Consider the following 23,055-nt stretch of genomic DNA (forward strand, 5'->3'; position numbering starts at 1 on the left):
AAATTTCCCTCCTCTCCACCTGGATATTTGCAAATGTGTCTTACCCCCTCCCACATGAGAGGAGGCCAAGACCCAACCATATAAATTACTCCACACTGTGCCATGGAGAGAAACACATCTTACCATGACATGCCACATCCACACAGCCTGGAAAGCCCACATCTCTAGCCTTCCATACCCAACCTCTCTGCCTATTAAGTGAACATGCAGAGAGAGAGAGTGGGCATAACCACACCAACTTTGCTTCCCATCTCTGTGTGATCACTATGAGCACTATGAGTCCATCCCTCTGTCCAAGGATGCTGCTTTCAACACATTGGCTATCATGGGGCAGGAACATATGCTGGGACACAGCCTCTGCAATTAGGTGTCATGCTCACCATGCTCCCTACCATGCAGAGGTAGGGAGAGATATCATCACACTAATTCCCAATTTCTGTCTCCAAGCAGTCATCACACATCAGAAGTCTTAAAATCTGAAGTCTTGTAGCCCTTAAGATTGCAGGAAGGGTGATGCCCAGTGTCTGGTAGCAACAGTCTCTCTGCTCCCCATAGTCAGATCACCACTTACTACAGTGGTCCAGGCCCTCTAGTCCATGCAACACTTTGCCACTACTTGTTTATTGTTCAGTGTGTGCTAAGCTTTTTTCCCTCCATCCCTAGCAATCAACCAACACGTTTGAAATTTTGCACATCAGATTAGATGAACTTGCAAAAACAAAACATTTTAAGGAATATTTGTATGTTTTCCCCACACTCGACATTTTGAGTTTCTGGGCATAGGGGTTTGGAATATTTTATATAGTATCTTGAAGTCCTTTTCAGACATTGTAACCACACATTGTAATCACACATTATGGGAGCCCACCAATATGGGTGCATACTACATACAATGCTTACAGTGCATATGGTCACCATTTCATGCGAACAGGGCTAGGGACAGATTTTCCTTGTTTGTACAGCTTTGTTCCATGTAAACAAAGAACTATGATAAATCAGGGAAATTTGATAAAACAAGGTTCTTGTCTGTGTGGCACAAAATGCAATGTGTGTGGAAAATCTGTGTTCTGCACTATTTATAAAACATGGTGACTATGTACATCAGTGAGATTATTGGTGGGATCCTGGTAACATCTGAAAAACACTATTATCATATCTTAATGCCCCCCTTTACCCAGAGAGCACAGAGCAGTACACGAAGTTCATTCTCCTTCATTCTCCTCACTATCAACCTGTGAAGTAGGTTAGGTTGTGACTGGTTGTAGTGAATTTCTTGGAAGAATGGGGATTTGAACTGAGGTCTCCCAGTCTCAGAAGGATGTTTTTTAATCTTGAATTATTAAATTGTTGCTCTGGTAAACAATGTAGCTATAACCAGTGGTGGGATTCAGCAGGTTCGCACCACTTCGGCAGAACCAGTTGTTAAAGTGGTGCTTGTAAACAACCAGTTGTTAAATTATTTGAATCCCACCACCAGAACCAGTTGTTAAATTATTTGAATCCCACCACTGGCTATAACCCCACATTTAGCAGCTGCATGTTCAACTATTGCCTATGTATTAAATATGGTGGACCTTTCTGTACACAGGGGGACATGTGAACCACAACTTGGAGTTAACCATAATGAATCTGTGTTGCTCCAAACACTTACAGAAAAGCAATCCAGAGGAGGAATAATGAAATGCTAAAGATCTGTTCCTAAACTGTGTCACTGCAAACTTTCCTGGAAATTCAGAAGAAAAGGCTGGAGAGAGACACATTTTTAGTCACAAGTAGTCAAAATTGAGGGATTTGGGGAAAACATCCTTGAATAAGTAAGACCATCATTCTTTCTGGCCTATCAGTTCAGAAGTCACGAAAAATGTCCTGAAGATTTGTGTCTGCCCCTTGACTCATTTGATGTAATTCATATTATTTCTAGGTAGTCTTTGTAGTAGTAAACAACCACCACCACAAAATACCCCTAAGAAGCTGCAGATATTAGTTTGGTTTTGCTGGCTCATCCATGTGAATAAGATAAAGTGCCTTGCTGTAGATGTATATTGCAAAAAAGCTTGGGGCAAAATGTTAATCTGTTTGTATCGTTTCCCCCATGAACAACATTTTAAAAGCAATTTTGTAAATATAGGACATCTGCTTTATTGAGGCAAAAAACCCTCTACAAGACATAATAGTGCAACTTGGACTCCATTCTAAGCTTTCTTACATGCTGTAGAGTGCAGTTATTTTTCTTCCTTTTATTTTCTTAAAAGAATCACAGCACGTACCTCACATTTAGATTATGCATTGTCAGTTTTGTTTACCTTGCAATGAAATGCATCCTGGGAAATACAGAAGAAAGAAATGAGACTAGAAAACTGAAATGTGAAAGGCTCAGACATTTATGTTACAATCCACTGGTCCTTTCTGCACAGTTGAAATAAGACGTCCTGAGGATGCAAAAAAAAAAAACACCAGGCATCCTGGGAAGGTACTTTTCACAGGTACTTTTCAAGATGTCCTTACGATGCTTGATTTCTGGTCAAGACATTTTTTTCTCAAAAAAAAGTTTCAGAGTGCACCTTTCCCTCCTAAGCTGCCTGCAGGATGTCTCCTGCTTGGCTTTGTGGAATGCAGAGCTCAGGAGGCATCTTATGTTTCCCGCCTGAGTAGAGCTATGTACTTTTGAGACTGAAAAGGCACCCAGATCAGAGTCTGTAGTGCAAATGTCCTGGGTCAGCCTTCAGCAAATGGTGGCAAGGAGAATCCTTTCAGCTGCGCACAAAATGTCGGGCACAAGTTGAGGGTGAAACTGACCAGAGAGCAAAATGGTCAGGCAGGAAACAGGCTCTTTTTCTTTCTGATGCCTTTGCTGTTTGGAAAGCATCAAAGCACAAAGATATATCCTGCTAAGCCTCAGTATAAAGTGCACAGTGCATTTATTGTGCTAGTGTGATTTCAAACATCCACTTATAACTATACCTTATGGACTACCACTATATAACTCCTAATTCCAACACACAACACATAACAAATACCTATTACTAGTGGTAGGATTCAGCCAGTTTGCACCAATTCAGCAGAACCGGTAGCTAATTTTTTGTGTCGTTCGGCGAACCGGCTGAATGAATCCCACCACCCCAGGGGAGGGGAAGCAAGGGAGTTTTTAGAGCCCCGGAGCAGCTGGGCATCAGCAGGCTTCCCCCGAAGGCTGTGCCACCGGTCCAGAGTGAAAAGGCCTCCCTGAAGGCTGTGCCATTGGCTCAGAGGTAAGTGGCCCAATTGGCGGCTGGTCAGCGGTCACAGCCCAGCTGCCACCCACCCAGGCCTCCTGGGCAGTGCCAGAGAAAGACCCCCCGGGCCACACAGACAGCCCCCAGGTGCGCAGCCCTCTCTGAGGCCGGCCACCTTCTGTGGCCGGCTGGTGAAAGAAGCCCGGCCTTTTGGTGGCTGGATGGCTGACCCAGTAGCACGTGGGACAAGCCGCCACTGCCACTGCCACCGCCACCTCCCCCAGCCCAACATCAAAAAGGGGAGTGCAGCAGCCAGGAAAATGGGTGGTGGGGGAGGGGCGTGGTGGAGGGGCGAACCGATGGTTAAATCATTAGAATCCTACCACTGTATTACTAAATACACAACTCTTACTCATAACATACAATTAGACATACAATTGAACATACAGAAAACCACGAAGGATATAGAAGTTGGGGAGTGTTAGTCCTTAATTCAACAATTTGTATAGTCTAATTATATTAACTTCCTCTTCTTCTTGGACCATAAACCAAAACAATTCAATTGTCCATCACAAATTCCAATTAGGCACAAATCTTGGAGACCAACCAAATAAATAGGCATCTCTCTCTCTCTGTCTGAGCTTCTAGGATCCGCGGTATCATTCTGTGTTTTCCAAAAAGCAATCTTCATTAGAAGCTCAGTATAAGGTAGTCAATCATTTGATGAGGGTATCAAAAACTGTTACGCTGCCTGTCTCTCTTGACTTGAATTCGAGTTTCTGGTTATGTGTTGAGTAAGAGTTGTGTTTTGGAACCTATTCGCTATACACTGACTATTGAATACTGTTTGGAAAGCACACCAGAAACCCCCGTTTTTAAAGACATCCCCTAGGCCTAGACATTTTGAGTGTACGGAATGAAAAGAGGCAGCCGCCTCTTTTTAAGACATCTCACAGTGGCCTTTTTTGTGCTATGTGGAAGGACCACTGTGCCCAAATCTATGCACATTTCCCTCATATTTCACAGAGCAACAACTACCCTGTGGAGCAAATTCCATTAAGTGTGTGTAAAAAGATGCTGCCTGCCAGTTCCTGTTTTTTTTTACAATATTCTCTTAACAATAGGAAAAAAAGCCTTTCCCCAAATTGCTGTTTGATTAAGTTTATGGTAAGTGGAAATGGCCTTGGAGCTATATTACATAACTGAAAAACGATTCAGAGCAGTTAGCAGTTCCTGAAATCATACACCCTTGCAGCCATATGTCCAATGCTGAAAAGAAAGTACCAGGAAGTAATGGAATCTGCTTGCTAGAACCTCCTTGGCCAAGAGCTTTGATCCAATGGTGCAATTTAGGAGCCAAAGGGGGTAATATTTTAGATGCCATGTGATTATTTGAATTCCTCAAAAACAATTCTATTCCTGGTTATTAGGAGACACAGATATACCATTAGCAATGGCTGTGGTGTAGTGGTTAGTGATACCAGTGTGGTGTAGTGGTTAAGAGCAGGTGGATTCTAATCTGTAGAACCGGGTTTGATTCCCCACTCCTCCACTTGAGTGGCAGAGGCTTATCTGGTGAACCAGATGTGTTTCCGTACTCCTACATTCCTGCTGGGTGACCTTGGGCTAGTCACAGTTGTTCAGAACTCTCAGCCCCACCTACCTCGCAAGGTTTCTGTTGTGGGGAGAGGAAGGGAAAAGAGCTGGTAAGCCACCTTGAGTCTCCTTACCAGAGAGAAAGGTGGGATATAAATTCAAACTCTTCTATTTTAAAATGAAAATGTGCTCCCGGACTTACCCAGGGTGCTGTTGCGGCAGGGGAGGAATGAGCAGTTGCTCACCTCCCTCGAGCTGATGCGAGAAGGAGTCATGTGATGGGGGGAACCGGCACATGACAGGGGAGCCGGATGCACTATTTAAGCCAGACCGGCTTGGTCTCTTTTCAAGGCTGCAAGCAAGCGGACCAACCCTCCCACCCTAGGTTTTGAGTTTTGTTTGGGTTGTTGGTTACTGTTCCTTGTTTATTCTTCGTCGCAGCCTGGGCAGTTTTGGGAAATTGAAGAACATCTGTATCAGGAAGGCAGGGTTGCATGCCAGACTTTCCCACAGTTGGGGGCTACAATAAGAGGTCTGGGGATAATGGAGGGCTTGATGGCGCAGACTGCAGAGGCTCTGTTTTGAGCTTGCTACCCCTGGAAGGAAGGGGTGTCACTAAATGGGTATGCACCCAACTAGTAACTTCCTGTCCCAATCATCATGGGGGACGGAGGTGGGCTCAGTATGGCTGTTGCCTGAAGGGCCGGGATCAGTGGTTGCTGCCTGTATGCCAGGTTCAGCAATTGATGCCTGGTGGCCAGGATGTGCCCCTTATGCTCACCCAGATTCCTATGTTTTTGATTAATAAACGGGCTGCAGCCAATTCTTATTCCAACTAAGGTATGTATCAGTGATCATTAGTGAGCGAAAATCGGCACATCTGCATGCAATGTAAATTCATTTCAGTTGTAATCTTCAACATATTTAAGAATAGCTCTTTGAATCTCGTAGTGAATCTATTCCACTCTGGAGTGAAATCTCTACTGCTCCCCAAAATTTGCAATTGCACATGTACACTGCTTTTGCCAATAGAAAAGGAATATGTGTATATAACAGAGCAAACTGTACCCAATATACCAGAAAGGAATATTTACTGTACCCTTTAAACCAGAAAGGAATAGTTAAGTCCCCTGCCCCTGAGAGCTGTCAAGAAATAGGGATTGCCTTAAATTCACATGTGAATTACAATTATGTACGGTAGTTTAAAAAAATGTTTTGTGTACAACATTTTTTTGGAGAGTGTTATCTTACATTCAGGATAATCTCCCCCTTGAGTAAATATAGATATGTAATGGAGCCTGCCACTAGCCTGTACATCAGCCAGTGTTCATGCATGTAGCATTAGGAAGAGGTTTTCATCTGTTGATAACCCAATGTTTTTGGGCAACCTGCAACATAGAAAGTTCTATTTTATCAGTACCACTATGGATCCATGTTTAGTCAGCCTTGGCATGGTAAGTACATGAGTAATGGTTTACATGGGCCACCAAACAGTGGTTATTTTAGTACAGGACTGACCATTTGATGATGTTTTCACAAATTCAGTCTCAGCTTGCTGACACTGGCAACTTTGAATTTTTAAATGAGCACTTTCCAAAAACTCCAGCTGACAGAACTGTGAAAAATTGGTGTGATATTGTACATGCTTGAAAATAGACTAACAATATGATCCACAAATATTGTAGTTTATAGCCCTTTTCATCCTGACCTGGATAGTTCCAGGCTAGCGTGATCTCATCAGATCTCAGTAGCTCAGCAGTTTCAGCCCTGATAAGTATTTGATTGGGTAGCCTGCAAGAAATACCAAGATTGAGACAAAAAGGTAAGCAATGGCAAACCACCTTCAAATGCCTCTTGCCTAAAAACACAATTAAAGTCAGCTGTACCTTGATGGCACCTCCTCCCACCCCAGAAGCTCTTTTCAGACATTTTGAGGAGAACAAACATACATAGGTAGGGGTGCCAATCCTGGGTTTGAAAATACCTTGAGATTTGAGAGTAGAGCCTGGGAGAGTGGACCGTGGTAGGGTATCATGCTATATAATCCACCTTCCAAAGGAGCCCTTTTCTCTAGATAAGAAGGGGAATATCTGAGAGAAATAAATATCTCAGAGAATGATCTCTGAGAGGCAGTGGAAATGAGCAGAAGGGAGCTGATCAGAGAGCAAAAGGCAGAGGCATAGCTGGGCCAAACTGTGTCCAGGGCAGACACTGCATATTCCACACACACCCCATGGACCTCGCTTCTGGTTCCCCACCTCTTTCATAGGCCCCCTCTTTACTCCTAGTTTCTTTGGGGTTTCAGGCTTGTGTGCCGGCCAGTTCAGGCTGAAAAAAGCCCTTGTAGGAACTACACTACCCAGGAGCACATGGGGGTCGCAAGGTCTCCTAGGTAGTGTAGTTCCCACAAGAGCCTATTTCAGCCTGAACGGAACAGGCCACTTTTCGGGCTGAAACTAAACCTGAAACTAAGAACTAAGGTAAGTGGGGGCGGGCGAAGGGGGTCGGGGGAAAGGGGAGGGGTTGGGGTGATTTTCCACCTCCCCAGGTGTGCGCCTGGTGCGAGGCGCACCCCCATCCCATTGTAGCTTTGCCGATGGCAAAAGGTGAGGTCTTTTGGGGGGAGCATTCTTAATTCTTTAAATCTAAACCTTTAGCTCTCTCTCTCTCTCTCTCTCTCTCTCTCTGTGTGTGTGTGTGTGTTTGAGAGCTTGTGTGTTTGTTTTTGAAGGTTTGGGAGGGCTTTTGTTTCTGTGGGGGCTTTTGTTTGTTTTTGGTCATGTGCTTGTCTCAGGCTTCTGAGAGGTGGGTCACCGGCATTATTTAACTGCCATCTACATCTTTTGAGCAATCTCTGAGAGCCAGCAGCATGTACCCCAAGGTGCACACATTTTTATCAGGAGAGAGTAGAAGGTCATTTAGAGACTTGATTGCTGGTAGAGGCTTCAGCCACGAAGTCTTTGGAACTTGGCTAACAAGACAAGGCTAACAATCGTTTTATGGGGGAGTTTAGTAGGAAATTTTTTGAAAAGGAGGCCCAGAGGTCTGTTTCTGTACTATTTAAGATTACTAAATACAGATGACCAGAGAGTTGCTGCAGTCACCTACAACAGCTGTGGTATCTATTTATTTTTTGCTTGAAGATTTGAGTAGCTATGCAATGTGATTGCTCTCTTTCAAGAGAAAGTCAGCAGTTTGAGGTACAAGTATCTACTCTTTAGCACATTAAGAAGAATGGGGATTTCCTGAACATAGTGGAGCAGACAGTACTGGGGGGAACACACCAGGGAGCTTTCTGAGGAGAATGGCAGCTCTCAAATACAGGAGGTAGGCAACTGGAGGAATGTGACACATAAAGTAGAGGGACTAGGGAGCATTCTGTGAATTTGAAGCTACAGCATCAACTTGAAGTTCTCTTTCTTGTCAGTGGTGATAAGGAACAGGTACATGAGCAACAGTGTCAGTCCTTGGAAAATGTGCAAGTGACAGAAGGTTCAGCCCATGAAATGCCCCCTGCCAAATCCCAGAGGAGATATATGGTGGTGGTAGGGACTTCCTGCTGAGATGACAGAAGCGGTGATTTGCAGGCCTGACAAGGTATCTTGAGAGATGTGATCTTCTTCACTCTTTTCCCCGTGAATGTTAATTCTCTCTACTTAGAACATCTGAAAAGGGTGATGTGATTATGATGGTAGAGTTGGCAGACCATGATTGGGCACAAACCTCCCATATTAAAGGAACAGCAATGAGTATTGACGTCTTGCACATCCAATGCAAGTCTGGATTTTCAATAACATTTTTCATCTCTTCAGACTGCAGCTCAATTGCCTGATTTTATAGGCAGTCTTATGGAACCATTAAAAAGGGGCAACATCATTATGAACAGAAGTGTTTCAAAACAGCAATCAGAGAGTTGTAGGCCCATGGTACATCTGGTGCTGTTGCCCTCTAGCATCTTTTCTTTCATGATCCATTGAAATAGTAATATCAGGACAGAGTAATGAGCAGTGCATTCTGAAATGTGTATTTCTATTTCCTTTACTGCATTTAATAATGTGATTAAAAGCAAGAAGAGTACAGTATAGATAAAAAAAGATGTGGATTGTTTGACCATTCTGTTAAATTTCAGTTCCTGAGAGAAATGCTATATTTCTCTTTGAAAACACCTTCCTCAATAGCATTGTTTAAATATGTTAACAATGGCATTTTATAACTTCACATATATTGCAAACTATAGCTTTGAACAGATGGCTGAGGATGTACCAAGGGGCTCTTTCCCATCAGAGTGCAGAGACTAGGGTAAACATGCTGCAAGGCAGACTAGTTTCTGGATCAGTTTAAAGAGCAAGAATGTGGAGAGGAATTTAAGAGGCTAATGACAGAAAGCACTGCTTTACTTCCATTTCCTCAGAAGCAATCAAGGAACAATTGTGCAGAAGTGGAATGAGAAAATGATAGAGGTTCATGACCTTCATATTGCTCTGTGAAGAAGTGCATACTTTGCAAAAGATTCTTAAGACTTGGGAGACCTGCCCTTACTGCCAGCTACTGGCAAAGTGGGCAGAAGAAGAATAGCAGACACAAAAGATAAATAAATATGCTGCTTTAAACAAATAAACCTGAGCTTTCTATGGGTTTTCACATTGTGTATTCCCTTTTGTGACAAAGTGTCTGCTTCCATGTTAGGAATAAGAGTGGGGCTATGCATACATTTTACCTGTAAAGCCCTCTGTGGCCTTAAACGATCTTTCATATTCAAGGACCCACATATTTGAAAGACTGACTCTTCCAATAGGTTCTTGGGCACCAACAGGCAGTCTAATTGAGAAGGGGAGGCCAAACCCCCTCTGGAGGTAACATGGGACAAATTCACTGGTGCTTGGCCACTGTGGGTCCCTGGGATGCCTGGCTGTGGTGCCCAGCTCTGCACTGGTGCTCTTGAGCCACTTCAGTATGGCAGGGACATGATGGGAGCATTCCTGTGGGTGGAGCTGACCACAGTTGACTTCCACTCCCTTCTAGCTCCTGCATGTCCACACAGGGGGCCTCAGAAATGCAACACCATTTTTGTGACATATCTCCGCTTTCCCCTATGAGGAATTTAAAGGGTTCTTTTAAAACCCTTTTTGGCTTCCTGTGCTATTGAAAAGGCTTTTTGAGGGGGCGGGGTGGCTCTGGAGCGGTGCCTTCCCTGCCCACCTGCCCTGGATTGGAATGTTAGGCTCCCAAGTTGGCATTTCATTCACAATGGTAGGTGAAATCCATTTGTAGTTTGTACAATTCAACCATGATTTCAGCTGGTAAAGGCCAACTGTGCTGTCTTAAATGGGGAAACACTATCACATGTGGTTTCCCCATTTAAGACAGCACAGTTTGGGGGGGGGGGGGGGGGGGGGGGGGGGGGGGGGGGGGGGGGGGGGGGGGGGGGGGGGGGTTTGGGGGGGGGGGGTTGGGGTGGGGGGGGGGGGGGGGGTGGGGGGGTTTTTGGGGAGGGGGGGGGGTTGGGGGGGGGGGGTGGGGGGGGTAGTTGGGGTGGTAGGGGGGGTTGGGTGGTGGGGGGGGGGGGTGGGGGGGGGGGGGGGTGGGGGGGGGGGGGGGTGGGGGGGGGGGGGGGTGGGGGGGGGGGGGGGTGGGGGGGGGGGGGGGTGGGGGGGGGGGGGGGTGGGGGGGGGGGGGGGTGGGGGGGGGGGGGGGTGGGGGGGGGGGGGGGTGGGGGGGGGGGGGGGTGGGGGGGGGGGGGGGTGGGGGGGGGGGGGGGTGGGGGGGGGGGGGGGTGGGGGGGGGGGGGGGTGGGGGGGGGGGGGGGTGGGGGGGGGGGGGGGTGGGGGGGGGGGGGGGTGGGGGGGGGGGGGGGTGGGGGGGGGGGGGGGTGGGGGGGGGGGGGGGTGGGGGGGGGGGGGGGTGGGGGGGGGGGGGGGTGGGGGGGGGGGGGGGTGGGGGGGGGGGGGGGTGGGGGGGGGGGGGGGTGGGGGGGGGGGGGGGTGGGGGGGGGGGGGGGTGGGGGGGGGGGGGGGTGGGGGGGGGGGGGGGTGGGGGGGGGGGGGGGTGGGGGGGGGGGGGGGTGGGGGGGGGGGGGGGTGGGGGGGGGGGGGGGTGGGGGGGGGGGGGGGTGGGGGGGGGGGGGGGTGGGGGGGGGGGGGGGTGGGGGGGGGGGGGGGTGGGGGGGGGGGGGGGTGGGGGGGGGGGGGGGTGGGGGGGGGGGGGGGTGGGGGGGGGGGGGGGTGGGGGGGGGGGGGGGTGGGGGGGGGGGGGGGTGGGGGGGGGGGGGGGTGGGGGGGGGGGGGGGTGGGGGGGGGGGGGGGTGGGGGGGGGGGGGGGTGGGGGGGGGGGGGGGTGGGGGGGGGGGGGGGTGGGGGGGGGGGGGGGTGGGGGGGGGGGGGGGTGGGGGGGGGGGGGGGTGGGGGGGGGGGGGGGTGGGGGGGGGGGGGGGTGGGGGGGGGGGGGGGTGGGGGGGGGGGGGGGTGGGGGGGGGGGGGGGTGGGGGGGGGGGGGGGTGGGGGGGGGGGGGGGTGGGGGGGGGGGGGGGTGGGGGGGGGGGGGGGTGGGGGGGGGGGGGGGTGGGGGGGGGGGGGGGTGGGGGGGGGGGGGGGTGGGGGGGGGGGGGGGTGGGGGGGGGGGGGGGTGGGGGGGGGGGGGGGTGGGGGGGGGGGGGGGTGGGGGGGGGGGGGGGTGGGGGGGGGGGGGGGTGGGGGGGGGGGGGGGTGGGGGGGGGGGGGGGTGGGGGGGGGGGGGGGTGGGGGGGGGGGGGGGTGGGGGGGGGGGGGGGTGGGGGGGGGGGGGGGTGGGGGGGGGGGGGGGTGGGGGGGGGGGGGGGTGGGGGGGGGGGGGGGTGGGGGGGGGGGGGGGTGGGGGGGGGGGGGGGTGGGGGGGGGGGGGGGTGGGGGGGGGGGGGGGTGGGGGGGGGGGGGGGTGGGGGGGGGGGGGGGTGGGGGGGGGGGGGGGTGGGGGGGGGGGGGGGTGGGGGGGGGGGGGGGTGGGGGGGGGGGGGGGTGGGGGGGGGGGGGGGTGGGGGGGGGGGGGGGTGGGGGGGGGGGGGGGTGGGGGGGGGGGGGGGTGGGGGGGGGGGGGGGTGGGGGGGGGGGGGGGTGGGGGGGGGGGGGGGTGGGGGGGGGGGGGGGTGGGGGGGGGGGGGGGTGGGGGGGGGGGGGGGTGGGGGGGGGGGGGGGTGGGGGGGGGGGGGGGTGGGGGGGGGGGGGGGTGGGGGGGGGGGGGGGTGGGGGGGGGGGGGGGTGGGGGGGGGGGGGGGTGGGGGGGGGGGGGGGTGGGGGGGGGGGGGGGTGGGGGGGGGGGGGGGTGGGGGGGGGGGGGGGTGGGGGGGGGGGGGGGTGGGGGGGGGGGGGGGTGGGGGGGGGGGGGGGTGGGGGGGGGGGGGGGTGGGGGGGGGGGGGGGTGGGGGGGGGGGGGGGTGGGGGGGGGGGGGGGTGGGGGGGGGGGGGGGTGGGGGGGGGGGGGGGTGGGGGGGGGGGGGGGTGGGGGGGGGGGGGGGTGGGGGGGGGGGGGGGTGGGGGGGGGGGGGGGTGGGGGGGGGGGGGGGTGGGGGGGGGGGGGGGTGGGGGGGGGGGGGGGTGGGGGGGGGGGGGGGTGGGGGGGGGGGGGGGTGGGGGGGGGGGGGGGTGGGGGGGGGGGGGGGTGGGGGGGGGGGGGGGTGGGGGGGGGGGGGGGTGGGGGGGGGGGGGGGTGGGGGGGGGGGGGGGTGGGGGGGGGGGGGGGTGGGGGGGGGGGGGGGTGGGGGGGGGGGGGGGTGGGGGGGGGGGGGGGTGGGGGGGGGGGGGGGTGGGGGGGGGGGGGGGTGGGGGGGGGGGGGGGTGGGGGGGGGGGGGGGTGGGGGGGGGGGGGGGTGGGGGGGGGGGGGGGTGGGGGGGGGGGGGGGTGGGGGGGGGGGGGGGTGGGGGGGGGGGGGGGTGGGGGGGGGGGGGGGTGGGGGGGGGGGGGGGTGGGGGGGGGGGGGGGTGGGGGGGGGGGGGGGTGGGGGGGGGGGGGGGTGGGGGGGGGGGGGGGTGGGGGGGGGGGGGGGTGGGGGGGGGGGGGGGTGGGGGGGGGGGGGGGTGGGGGGGGGGGGGGGTGGGGGGGGGGGGGGGTGGGGGGGGGGGGGGGTGGGGGGGGGGGGGGGTGGGGGGGGGGGGGGGTGGGGGGGGGGGGGGGTGGGGGGGGGGGGGGGTGGGGGGGGGGGGGGGTGGGGGGGGGGGGGGGTGGGGGGGGGGGGGGGTGGGGGGGGGGGGGGGTGGGGGGGGGGGGGGGTGGGGGGGGGGGGGGGTGGGGGGGGGGGGGGGTGGGGGGGGGGGGGGGTGGGGGGGGGGGGGGGTGGGGGGGGGGGGGGGTGGGGGGGGGGGGGGGTGGGGGGGGGGGGGGGTGGGGGGGGGGGGGGGTGGGGGGGGGGGGGGGTGGGGGGGGGGGGGGGTGGGGGGGGGGGGGGGTGGGGGGGGGGGGGGGTGGGGGGGGGGGGGGGTGGGGGGGGGGGGGGGTGGGGGGGGGGGGGGGTGGGGGGGGGGGGGGGTGGGGGGGGGGGGGGGTGGGGGGGGGGGGGGGTGGGGGGGGGGGGGGGTGGGGGGGGGGGGGGGTGGGGGGGGGGGGGGGTGGGGGGGGGGGGGGGTGGGGGGGGGGGGGGGTGGGGGGGGGGGGGGGTGGGGGGGGGGGGGGGTGGGGGGGGGGGGGGGTGGGGGGGGGGGGGGGTGGGGGGGGGGGGGGGTGGGGGGGGGGGGGGGTGGGGGGGGGGGGGGGTGGGGGGGGGGGGGGGTGGGGGGGGGGGGGGGTGGGGGGGGGGGGGGGTGGGGGGGGGGGGGGGTGGGGGGGGGGGGGGGTGGGGGGGGGGGGGGGTGGGGGGGGGGGGGGGTGGGGGGGGGGGGGGGTGGGGGGGGGGGGGGGTGGGGGGGGGGGGGGGTGGGGGGGGGGGGGGGTGGGGGGGGGGGGGGGTGGGGGGGGGGGGGGGTGGGGGGGGGGGGGGGTGGGGGGGGGGGGGGGTGGGGGGGGGGGGGGGTGGGGGGGGGGGGGGGTGGGGGGGGGGGGGGGTGGGGGGGGGGGGGGGTGGGGGGGGGGGGGGGTGGGGGGGGGGGGGGGTGGGGGGGGGGGGGGGTGGGGGGGGGGGGGGGTGGGGGGGGGGGGGGGTGGGGGGGGGGGGGGGTGGGGGGGGGGGGGGGTGGGGGGGGGGGGGGGTGGGGGGGGGGGGGGGTGGGGGGGGGGGGGGGTGGGGGGGGGGGGGGGTGGGGGGGGGGGGGGGTGGGGGGGGGGGGGGGTGGGGGGGGGGGGGGGTGGGGGGGGGGGGGGGTGGGGGGGGGGGGGGGTGGGGGGGGGGGGGGGTGGGGGGGGGGGGGGGTGGGGGGGGGGGGGGGTGGGGGGGGGGGGGGGTGGGGGGGGGGGGGGGTGGGGGGGGGGGGGGGTGGGGGGGGGGGGGGGTGGGGGGGGGGGGGGGTGGGGGGGGGGGGGGGTGGGGGGGGGGGGGGGTGGGGGGGGGGGGGGGTGGGGGGGGGGGGGGGTGGGGGGGGGGGGGGGTGGGGGGGGGGGGGGGTGGGGGGGGGGGGGGGTGGGGGGGGGGGGGGGTGGGGGGGGGGGGGGGTGGGGGGGGGGGGGGGTGGGGGGGGGGGGGGGTGGGGGGGGGGGGGGGTGGGGGGGGGGGGGGGTGGGGGGGGGGGGGGGTGGGGGGGGGGGGGGGTGGGGGGGGGGGGGGGTGGGGGGGGGGGGGGGTGGGGGGGGGGGGGGGTGGGGGGGGGGGGGGGTGGGGGGGGGGGGGGGTGGGGGGGGGGGGGGGTGGGGGGGGGGGGGGGTGGGGGGGGGGGGGGGTGGGGGGGGGGGGGGGTGGGGGGGGGGGGGGGTGGGGGGGGGGGGGGGTGGGGGGGGGGGGGGGTGGGGGGGGGGGGGGGTGGGGGGGGGGGGGGGTGGGGGGGGGGGGGGGTGGGGGGGGGGGGGGGTGGGGGGGGGGGGGGGTGGGGGGGGGGGGGGGTGGGGGGGGGGGGGGGTGGGGGGGGGGGGGGGTGGGGGGGGGGGGGGGTGGGGGGGGGGGGGGGTGGGGGGGGGGGGGGGTGGGGGGGGGGGGGGGTGGGGGGGGGGGGGGGTGGGGGGGGGGGGGGGTGGGGGGGGGGGGGGGTGGGGGGGGGGGGGGGTGGGGGGGGGGGGGGGTGGGGGGGGGGGGGGGTGGGGGGGGGGGGGGGTGGGGGGGGGGGGGGGTGGGGGGGGGGGGGGGTGGGGGGGGGGGGGGGTGGGGGGGGGGGGGGGTGGGGGGGGGGGGGGGTGGGGGGGGGGGGGGGTGGGGGGGGGGGGGGGTGGGGGGGGGGGGGGGTGGGGGGGGGGGGGGGTGGGGGGGGGGGGGGGTGGGGGGGGGGGGGGGTGGGGGGGGGGGGGGGTGGGGGGGGGGGGGGGTGGGGGGGGGGGGGGGTGGGGGGGGGGGGGGGTGGGGGGGGGGGGGGGTGGGGGGGGGGGGGGGTGGGGGGGGGGGGGGGTGGGGGGGGGGGGGGGTGGGGGGGGGGGGGGGTGGGGGGGGGGGGGGGTGGGGGGGGGGGGGGGTGGGGGGGGGGGGGGGTGGGGGGGGGGGGGGGTGGGGGGGGGGGGGGGTGGGGGGGGGGGGGGGTGGGGGGGGGGGGGGGTGGGGGGGGGGGGGGGTGGGGGGGGGGGGGGGTGGGGGGGGGGGGGGGTGGGGGGGGGGGGGGGTGGGGGGGGGGGGGGGTGGGGGGGGGGGGGGGTGGGGGGGGGGGGGGGTGGGGGGGGGGGGGGGTGGGGGGGGGGGGGGGTGGGGGGGGGGGGGGGTGGGGGGGGGGGGGGGTGGGGGGGGGGGGGGGTGGGGGGGGGGGGGGGTGGGGGGGGGGGGGGGTGGGGGGGGGGGGGGGTGGGGGGGGGGGGGGGTGGGGGGGGGGGGGGGTGGGGGGGGGGGGGGGTGGGGGGGGGGGGGGGTGGGGGGGGGGGGGGGTGGGGGGGGGGGGGGGTGGGGGGGGGGGGGGGTGGGGGGGGGGGGGGGTGGGGGGGGGGGGGGGTGGGGGGGGGGGGGGGTGGGGGGGGGGGGGGGTGGGGGGGGGGGGGGGTGGGGGGGGGGGGGGGTGGGGGGGGGGGGGGGTGGGGGGGGGGGGGGGTGGGGGGGGGGGGGGGTGGGGGGGGGGGGGGGTGGGGGGGGGGGGGGGTGGGGGGGGGGGGGGGTGGGGGGGGGGGGGGGTGGGGGGGGGGGGGGGTGGGGGGGGGGGGGGGTGGGGGGGGGGGGGGGTGGGGGGGGGGGGGGGTGGGGGGGGGGGGGGGTGGGGGGGGGGGGGGGTGGGGGGGGGGGGGGGTGGGGGGGGGGGGGGGTGGGGGGGGGGGGGGGTGGGGGGGGGGGGGGGTGGGGGGGGGGGGGGGTGGGGGGGGGGGGGGGTGGGGGGGGGGGGGGGTGGGGGGGGGGGGGGGTGGGGGGGGGGGGGGGTGGGGGGGGGGGGGGGTGGGGGGGGGGGGGGGTGGGGGGGGGGGGGGGTGGGGGGGGGGGGGGGTGGGGGGGGGGGGGGGTGGGGGGGGGGGGGGGTGGGGGGGGGGGGGGGTGGGGGGGGGGGGGGGTGGGGGGGGGGGGGGGTGGGGGGGGGGGGGGGTGGGGGGGGGGGGGGGTGGGGGGGGGGGGGGGTGGGGGGGGGGGGGGGTGGGGGGGGGGGGGGGTGGGGGGGGGGGGGGGTGGGGGGGGGGGGGGGTGGGGGGGGGGGGGGGTGGGGGGGGGGGGGGGTGGGGGGGGGGGGGGGTGGGGGGGGGGGGGGGTGGGGGGGGGGGGGGGTGGGGGGGGGGGGGGGTGGGGGGGGGGGGGGGTGGGGGGGGGGGGGGGTGGGGGGGGGGGGGGGTGGGGGGGGGGGGGGGTGGGGGGGGGGGGGGGTGGGGGGGGGGGGGGGTGGGGGGGGGGGGGGGTGGGGGGGGGGGGGGGTGGGGGGGGGGGGGGGTGGGGGGGGGGGGGGGTGGGGGGGGGGGGGGGTGGGGGGGGGGGGGGGTGGGGGGGGGGGGGGGTGGGGGGGGGGGGGGGTGGGGGGGGGGGGGGGTGGGGGGGGGGGGGGGTGGGGGGGGGGGGGGGTGGGGGGGGGGGGGGGTGGGGGGGGGGGGGGGTGGGGGGGGGGGGGGGTGGGGGGGGGGGGGGGTGGGGGGGGGGGGGGGTGGGGGGGGGGGGGGGTGGGGGGGGGGGGGGGTGGGGGGGGGGGGGGGTGGGGGGGGGGGGGGGTGGGGGGGGGGGGGGGTGGGGGGGGGGGGGGGTGGGGGGGGGGGGGGGTGGGGGGGGGGGGGGGTGGGGGGGGGGGGGGGTGGGGGGGGGGGGGGGTGGGGGGGGGGGGGGGTGGGGGGGGGGGGGGGTGGGGGGGGGGGGGGGTGGGGGGGGGGGGGGGTGGGGGGGGGGGGGGGTGGGGGGGGGGGGGGGTGGGGGGGGGGGGGGGTGGGGGGGGGGGGGGGTGGGGGGGGGGGGGGGTGGGGGGGGGGGGGGGTGGGGGGGGGGGGGGGTGGGGGGGGGGGGGGGTGGGGGGGGGGGGGGGTGGGGGGGGGGGGGGGTGGGGGGGGGGGGGGGTGGGGGGGGGGGGGGGTGGGGGGGGGGGGGGGTGGGGGGGGGGGGGGGTGGGGGGGGGGGGGGGTGGGGGGGGGGGGGGGTGGGGGGGGGGGGGGGTGGGGGGGGGGGGGGGTGGGGGGGGGGGGGGGTGGGGGGGGGGGGGGGTGGGGGGGGGGGGGGGTGGGGGGGGGGGGGGGTGGGGGGGGGGGGGGGTGGGGGGGGGGGGGGGTGGGGGGGGGGGGGGGTGGGGGGGGGGGGGGGTGGGGGGGGGGGGGGGTGGGGGGGGGGGGGGGTGGGGGGGGGGGGGGGTGGGGGGGGGGGGGGGTGGGGGGGGGGGGGGGTGGGGGGGGGGGGGGGTGGGGGGGGGGGGGGGTGGGGGGGGGGGGGGGTGGGGGGGGGGGGGGGTGGGGGGGGGGGGGGGTGGGGGGGGGGGGGGGTGGGGGGGGGGGGGGGTGGGGGGGGGGGGGGGTGGGGGGGGGGGGGGGTGGGGGGGGGGGGGGGTGGGGGGGGGGGGGGGTGGGGGGGGGGGGGGGTGGGGGGGGGGGGGGGTGGGGGGGGGGGGGGGTGGGGGGGGGGGGGGGTGGGGGGGGGGGGGGGTGGGGGGGGGGGGGGGTGGGGGGGGGGGGGGGTGGGGGGGGGGGGGGGTGGGGGGGGGGGGGGGTGGGGGGGGGGGGGGGTGGGGGGGGGGGGGGGTGGGGGGGGGGGGGGGTGGGGGGGGGGGGGGGTGGGGGGGGGGGGGGGTGGGGGGGGGGGGGGGTGGGGGGGGGGGGGGGTGGGGGGGGGGGGGGGTGGGGGGGGGGGGGGGTGGGGGGGGGGGGGGGTGGGGGGGGGGGGGGGTGGGGGGGGGGGGGGGTGGGGGGGGGGGGGGGTGGGGGGGGGGGGGGGTGGGGGGGGGGGGGGGTGGGGGGGGGGGGGGGTGGGGGGGGGGGGGGGTGGGGGGGGGGGGGGGTGGGGGGGGGGGGGGGTGGGGGGGGGGGGGGGTGGGGGGGGGGGGGGGTGGGGGGGGGGGGGGGTGGGGGGGGGGGGGGGTGGGGGGGGGGGGGGGTGGGGGGGGGGGGGGGTGGGGGGGGGGGGGGGTGGGGGGGGGGGGGGGTGGGGGGGGGGGGGGGTGGGGGGGGGGGGGGGTGGGGGGGGGGGGGGGTGGGGGGGGGGGGGGGTGGGGGGGGGGGGGGGTGGGGGGGGGGGGGGGTGGGGGGGGGGGGGGGTGGGGGGGGGGGGGGGTGGGGGGGGGGGGGGGTGGGGGGGGGGGGGGGTGGGGGGGGGGGGGGGTGGGGGGGGGGGGGGGTGGGGGGGGGGGGGGGTGGGGGGGGGGGGGGGTGGGGGGGGGGGGGGGTGGGGGGGGGGGGGGGTGGGGGGGGGGGGGGGTGGGGGGGGGGGGGGGTGGGGGGGGGGGGGGGTGGGGGGGGGGGGGGGTGGGGGGGGGGGGGGGTGGGGGGGGGGGGGGGTGGGGGGGGGGGGGGGTGGGGGGGGGGGGGGGTGGGGGGGGGGGGGGGTGGGGGGGGGGGGGGGTGGGGGGGGGGGGGGGTGGGGGGGGGGGGGGGTGGGGGGGGGGGGGGGTGGGGGGGGGGGGGGGTGGGGGGGGGGGGGGGTGGGGGGGGGGGGGGGTGGGGGGGGGGGGGGGTGGGGGGGGGGGGGGGTGGGGGGGGGGGGGGGTGGGGGGGGGGGGGGGTGGGGGGGGGGGGGGGTGGGGGGGGGGGGGGGTGGGGGGGGGGGGGGGTGGGGGGGGGGGGGGGTGGGGGGGGGGGGGGGTGGGGGGGGGGGGGGGTGGGGGGGGGGGGGGGTGGGGGGGGGGGGGGGTGGGGGGGGGGGGGGGTGGGGGGGGGGGGGGGTGGGGGGGGGGGGGGGTGGGGGGGGGGGGGGGTGGGGGGGGGGGGGGGTGGGGGGGGGGGGGGGTGGGGGGGGGGGGGGGTGGGGGGGGGGGGGGGTGGGGGGGGGGGGGGGTGGGGGGGGGGGGGGGTGGGGGGGGGGGGGGGTGGGGGGGGGGGGGGGTGGGGGGGGGGGGGGGTGGGGGGGGGGGGGGGTGGGGGGGGGGGGGGGTGGGGGGGGGGGGGGGTGGGGGGGGGGGGGGGTGGGGGGGGGGGGGGGTGGGGGGGGGGGGGGGTGGGGGGGGGGGGGGGTGGGGGGGGGGGGGGGTGGGGGGGGGGGGGGGTGGGGGGGGGGGGGGGTGGGGGGGGGGGGGGGTGGGGGGGGGGGGGGGTGGGGGGGGGGGGGGGTGGGGGGGGGGGGGGGTGGGGGGGGGGGGGGGTGGGGGGGGGGGGGGGTGGGGGGGGGGGGGGGTGGGGGGGGGGGGGGGTGGGGGGGGGGGGGGGTGGGGGGGGGGGGGGGTGGGGGGGGGGGGGGGTGGGGGGGGGGGGGGGTGGGGGGGGGGGGGGGTGGGGGGGGGGGGGGGTGGGGGGGGGGGGGGGTGGGGGGGGGGGGGGGTGGGGGGGGGGGGGGGTGGGGGGGGGGGGGGGTGGGGGGGGGGGGGGGTGGGGGGGGGGGGGGGTGGGGGGGGGGGGGGGTGGGGGGGGGGGGGGGTGGGGGGGGGGGGGGGTGGGGGGGGGGGGGGGTGGGGGGGGGGGGGGGTGGGGGGGGGGGGGGGTGGGGGGGGGGGGGGGTGGGGGGGGGGGGGGGTGGGGGGGGGGGGGGGTGGGGGGGGGGGGGGGTGGGGGGGGGGGGGGGTGGGGGGGGGGGGGGGTGGGGGGGGGGGGGGGTGGGGGGGGGGGGGGGTGGGGGGGGGGGGGGGTGGGGGGGGGGGGGGGTGGGGGGGGGGGGGGGTGGGGGGGGGGGGGGGGGAGGGGGGGGGGGAGAGAGTGTGGGGGGGGGGGGAGGGGGGGGGGGGGGGGGGGGGGGGGGGGGGGGGGTGGGGGGGGGGGGGGGTGGGGGGGGGGGGGGGGGGGGGGGGGGGGGGTGTGGGGGGGGGGGGGGGTGGGGGGGGCGGGGGGTGGGGTCGGCCGGGCGCCGGCGCTCCGCGGCGCCAGCGTCCCGCCTCTTCCTGGGACCATCCGTGCAGACGGTCCCAGCCTCTTCGGGTCGGAAACGGCCATTGTTAGCTGCTAGAAGGGAATCTGCACTATTTTAAAATGTGGTTGTACACTGCTGCAACTCCCGCCGCAGCACACATGACTGTATTGTCAACTTTCCCACAGACAAAGTAGGTGGCAGCACTGGAGGTGGACTCCTTGACTGCATTGTTCATTTACTTACCATTGACCAAGCAATAATTGCCACCAGGCTGGCAAATGGCACTCTATGTTTCTGCAAAGTGCAGAAATATGGTGAAAACTATTGGATTTTTTTTAGTAAATATACCACCAGAGTGCTGGCCAGAGGAGAAAATACATCATCACTGATTCTTTTCTTTTTGCTTATGTGAGCTTTATAAAAAAGGTCTGAAAAGGTTTGGGAATCATTGTACTACAGGAAATCCAAACTTTGCCTCAATAGCTGCAGCACAAGCTAGTTTTCATCCTGTGAAAGCCTTGATAGACCTTAATTCAACCCTTGGATTGTTTAAGCTTGCATTACCAAAAACTGTGACAACTGATGTTTCTGAGTACAGACTGGAAACTGTGATTACCCAGATTCATGAGGATGAGATAGACAGAACAGTTACATTTCCTTCAAGAACTCACTGAGACTGAAAATAATTATTCAAATATTGAAAAAGAAGCATTTCTTGTGCCTGGGCTTCAAAAAATGGAGAACTTATCTGTGGGGCCATGCATTCAAACTGTGTACAAATCATACCTCTTGGCCGATACTGTCAACTAAAAAAATGACTGGGACAAGGAGGAAATCATATTTCTAGATGGTCTACTGCATTACTCTAATTTACCTAGAGAATTTGGCAGGTGATTCTTGCTCATCTTTATAAACATCACATACTACACTAGAGGATAATGAAAAAGTAGTTGACCTTCTACAGGTTGACCTTCTTCTTACTGTATTTACATGAAAGGCATTTTAACTGCCCAATGCAGAAGTTGTAGTAGCCAGGGATGGTGCAGCTGCCTTGCCACCTATAAACAGCTTCCAGGTGGCATGGAAAGTGGCAAAAACTGGAGATTCCCTGGCTGCCTGAAAAAACCCCATTGGTGAGAATGGACTTTTGCCACCTTTTTGGGTGGTGTAAGTTGGAGGCCTGCACTGGGAATGCCTCTACCTGCCCCCAGCCAAGCTGGCATACTCCTTTAGGCCAGCACAACTCTGCAGGCAGCAGGCTTTTCCAGGTCAAGCGCTGTGGAGCTCCATGGCACCTGACCACCTCCATGTTTCCCCTCCCTGCTGGTGTAGGAGCCACTTATGCTAGTGGGGTGGGGAAATGCACCAATGTGGCCCCATGCCAGTTCCAAAAGCCACTTTGCCCCCCTTTGAATTGGGCTGCCTGTTACCTTTGGGTATGAGTGTGTGTGTGTTAAGCACCATCAAGTCATTTCACACTTACGGTGACCAAATGAATTAATGACCTTCAAAACATTCTATCATTAATAGCTGTGTTCAGGTCTTTCAAACGGAGACCCTTGATATTCTTTATTGAATCAATCCATCTCATGTTGGATCTTCCCCGCTTCCTGACACCTTCAACTTTTCCTAGCATTTTTCTTTTTTCCAGTGAGTCTTGATTTCTCATTTTTATGCAATAGTCTTTGAAATTCTATACCACTTTTGTTTTTTTGTTGGTGTCCACAAAAATCAGGGATTGTTACAGCAGGCCACATTTTCCTGCATTCTGTCTACAGTGTTGTGTAAGATTCCCTGAGCAGCACCTGCTACTTAGTCCATGTTTACAGATCAAAAACTTGCTTAGCAACCAACTGTATCTATGTAAGTAGAGCCTACTCATACATAGCTGTAGCCCTTGGGCAGTTTTGCAGCATTTGGAAAACTATGCACTGACATTTGTGTTTGTGCATGGGGGGAGGTTAAAAAAAGAGAATCCTAATAGTAAGAAGTGATAGCTTATTAATATGCTTAGGTCAAAGAGAGAGTCTTGAAGAAACAAAGCCCCATGCTTAGCTAAAACAGGCACAATTATTGCCATGCCCAATAGTCATGAAAATGAAAGGTTAAGAATGATTGGGGACCAGTGACTGCATACAGCACAAATAAATATGAGAAAGCAAGGTTTTTTGCCAAACAGCAACAAACAAATAAACCCACCTCTGTTTTCTCAGATGATTCCATCCTCTGACAGGCATCTGACTAATGCTGAAATATTTTTTAATCCTTGTTTGTTACTCCTCCTTGTTTTAATATAATTCTACAAAAACTTTCTGAATGAGCTTATAGACCTCAGCAACAAATTCTCCAGGCAGTGATCACAGTTTCTTTTCAATGTAACAGATCTCCCCAGAGAACGAGGGATTTATCTCAACTGAACTTCACCTGATATGTTTATAAAGTGCCTTAGTAAGAGCACCTAAAAGAAGAAAACTTTTTTTTGCAGCGAGAAAAAATGAAATTTTAATACCCTCTTGAACCACACTGGGAATGTCTATTTTGAAGGAGTAAGACAGCTTATGAATAGACTCCTGAAAAACAAAATGAGCCTCACTTCTGAAGGCACAGACTTGGCAGTTTGCAGTATATAAGGAAAATGCAGCTGTTGTGTACCATCACACTGAAAACTGACAACTTGGCAGTGGTGGTATTCATGTTACCTAGCATATTATTTTTGCCTTAACCCTGAAAGATAAGAATTCTAGAGTGTAAAGTACCCACTATAATCAAGGGATTTAGCTGCTAATTAAATCCCTCATTCAACTAGTCTGGTGTTCCTCACCTATCATTCAGTACACGTAAATTCTG

General features: G+C 65.2%; 1 long non-coding RNA gene across 1 annotated transcript in view; it reads right to left on the bottom strand.

Moving 5' to 3' along the window:
• Positions 1–22,595, bottom strand: part of LOC125433103 — a 77,360-nt gene extending 54,765 nt beyond the window's left edge. Inside the window, exon 1 of the long non-coding RNA XR_007244596.1 lies at positions 22,408–22,595. This is a non-coding gene — a long non-coding RNA (uncharacterized LOC125433103). The remainder of the gene's footprint in view (positions 1–22,407) is intronic.
• Positions 22,596–23,055: the final 460 nt, after the last annotated feature.

The sequence above is a fragment of the Sphaerodactylus townsendi genome, linkage group LG05, assembly GCF_021028975.2.
Source record: "Sphaerodactylus townsendi isolate TG3544 linkage group LG05, MPM_Stown_v2.3, whole genome shotgun sequence".
NCBI classification, from domain to species: domain Eukaryota; kingdom Metazoa; phylum Chordata; class Lepidosauria; order Squamata; family Sphaerodactylidae; genus Sphaerodactylus; species Sphaerodactylus townsendi.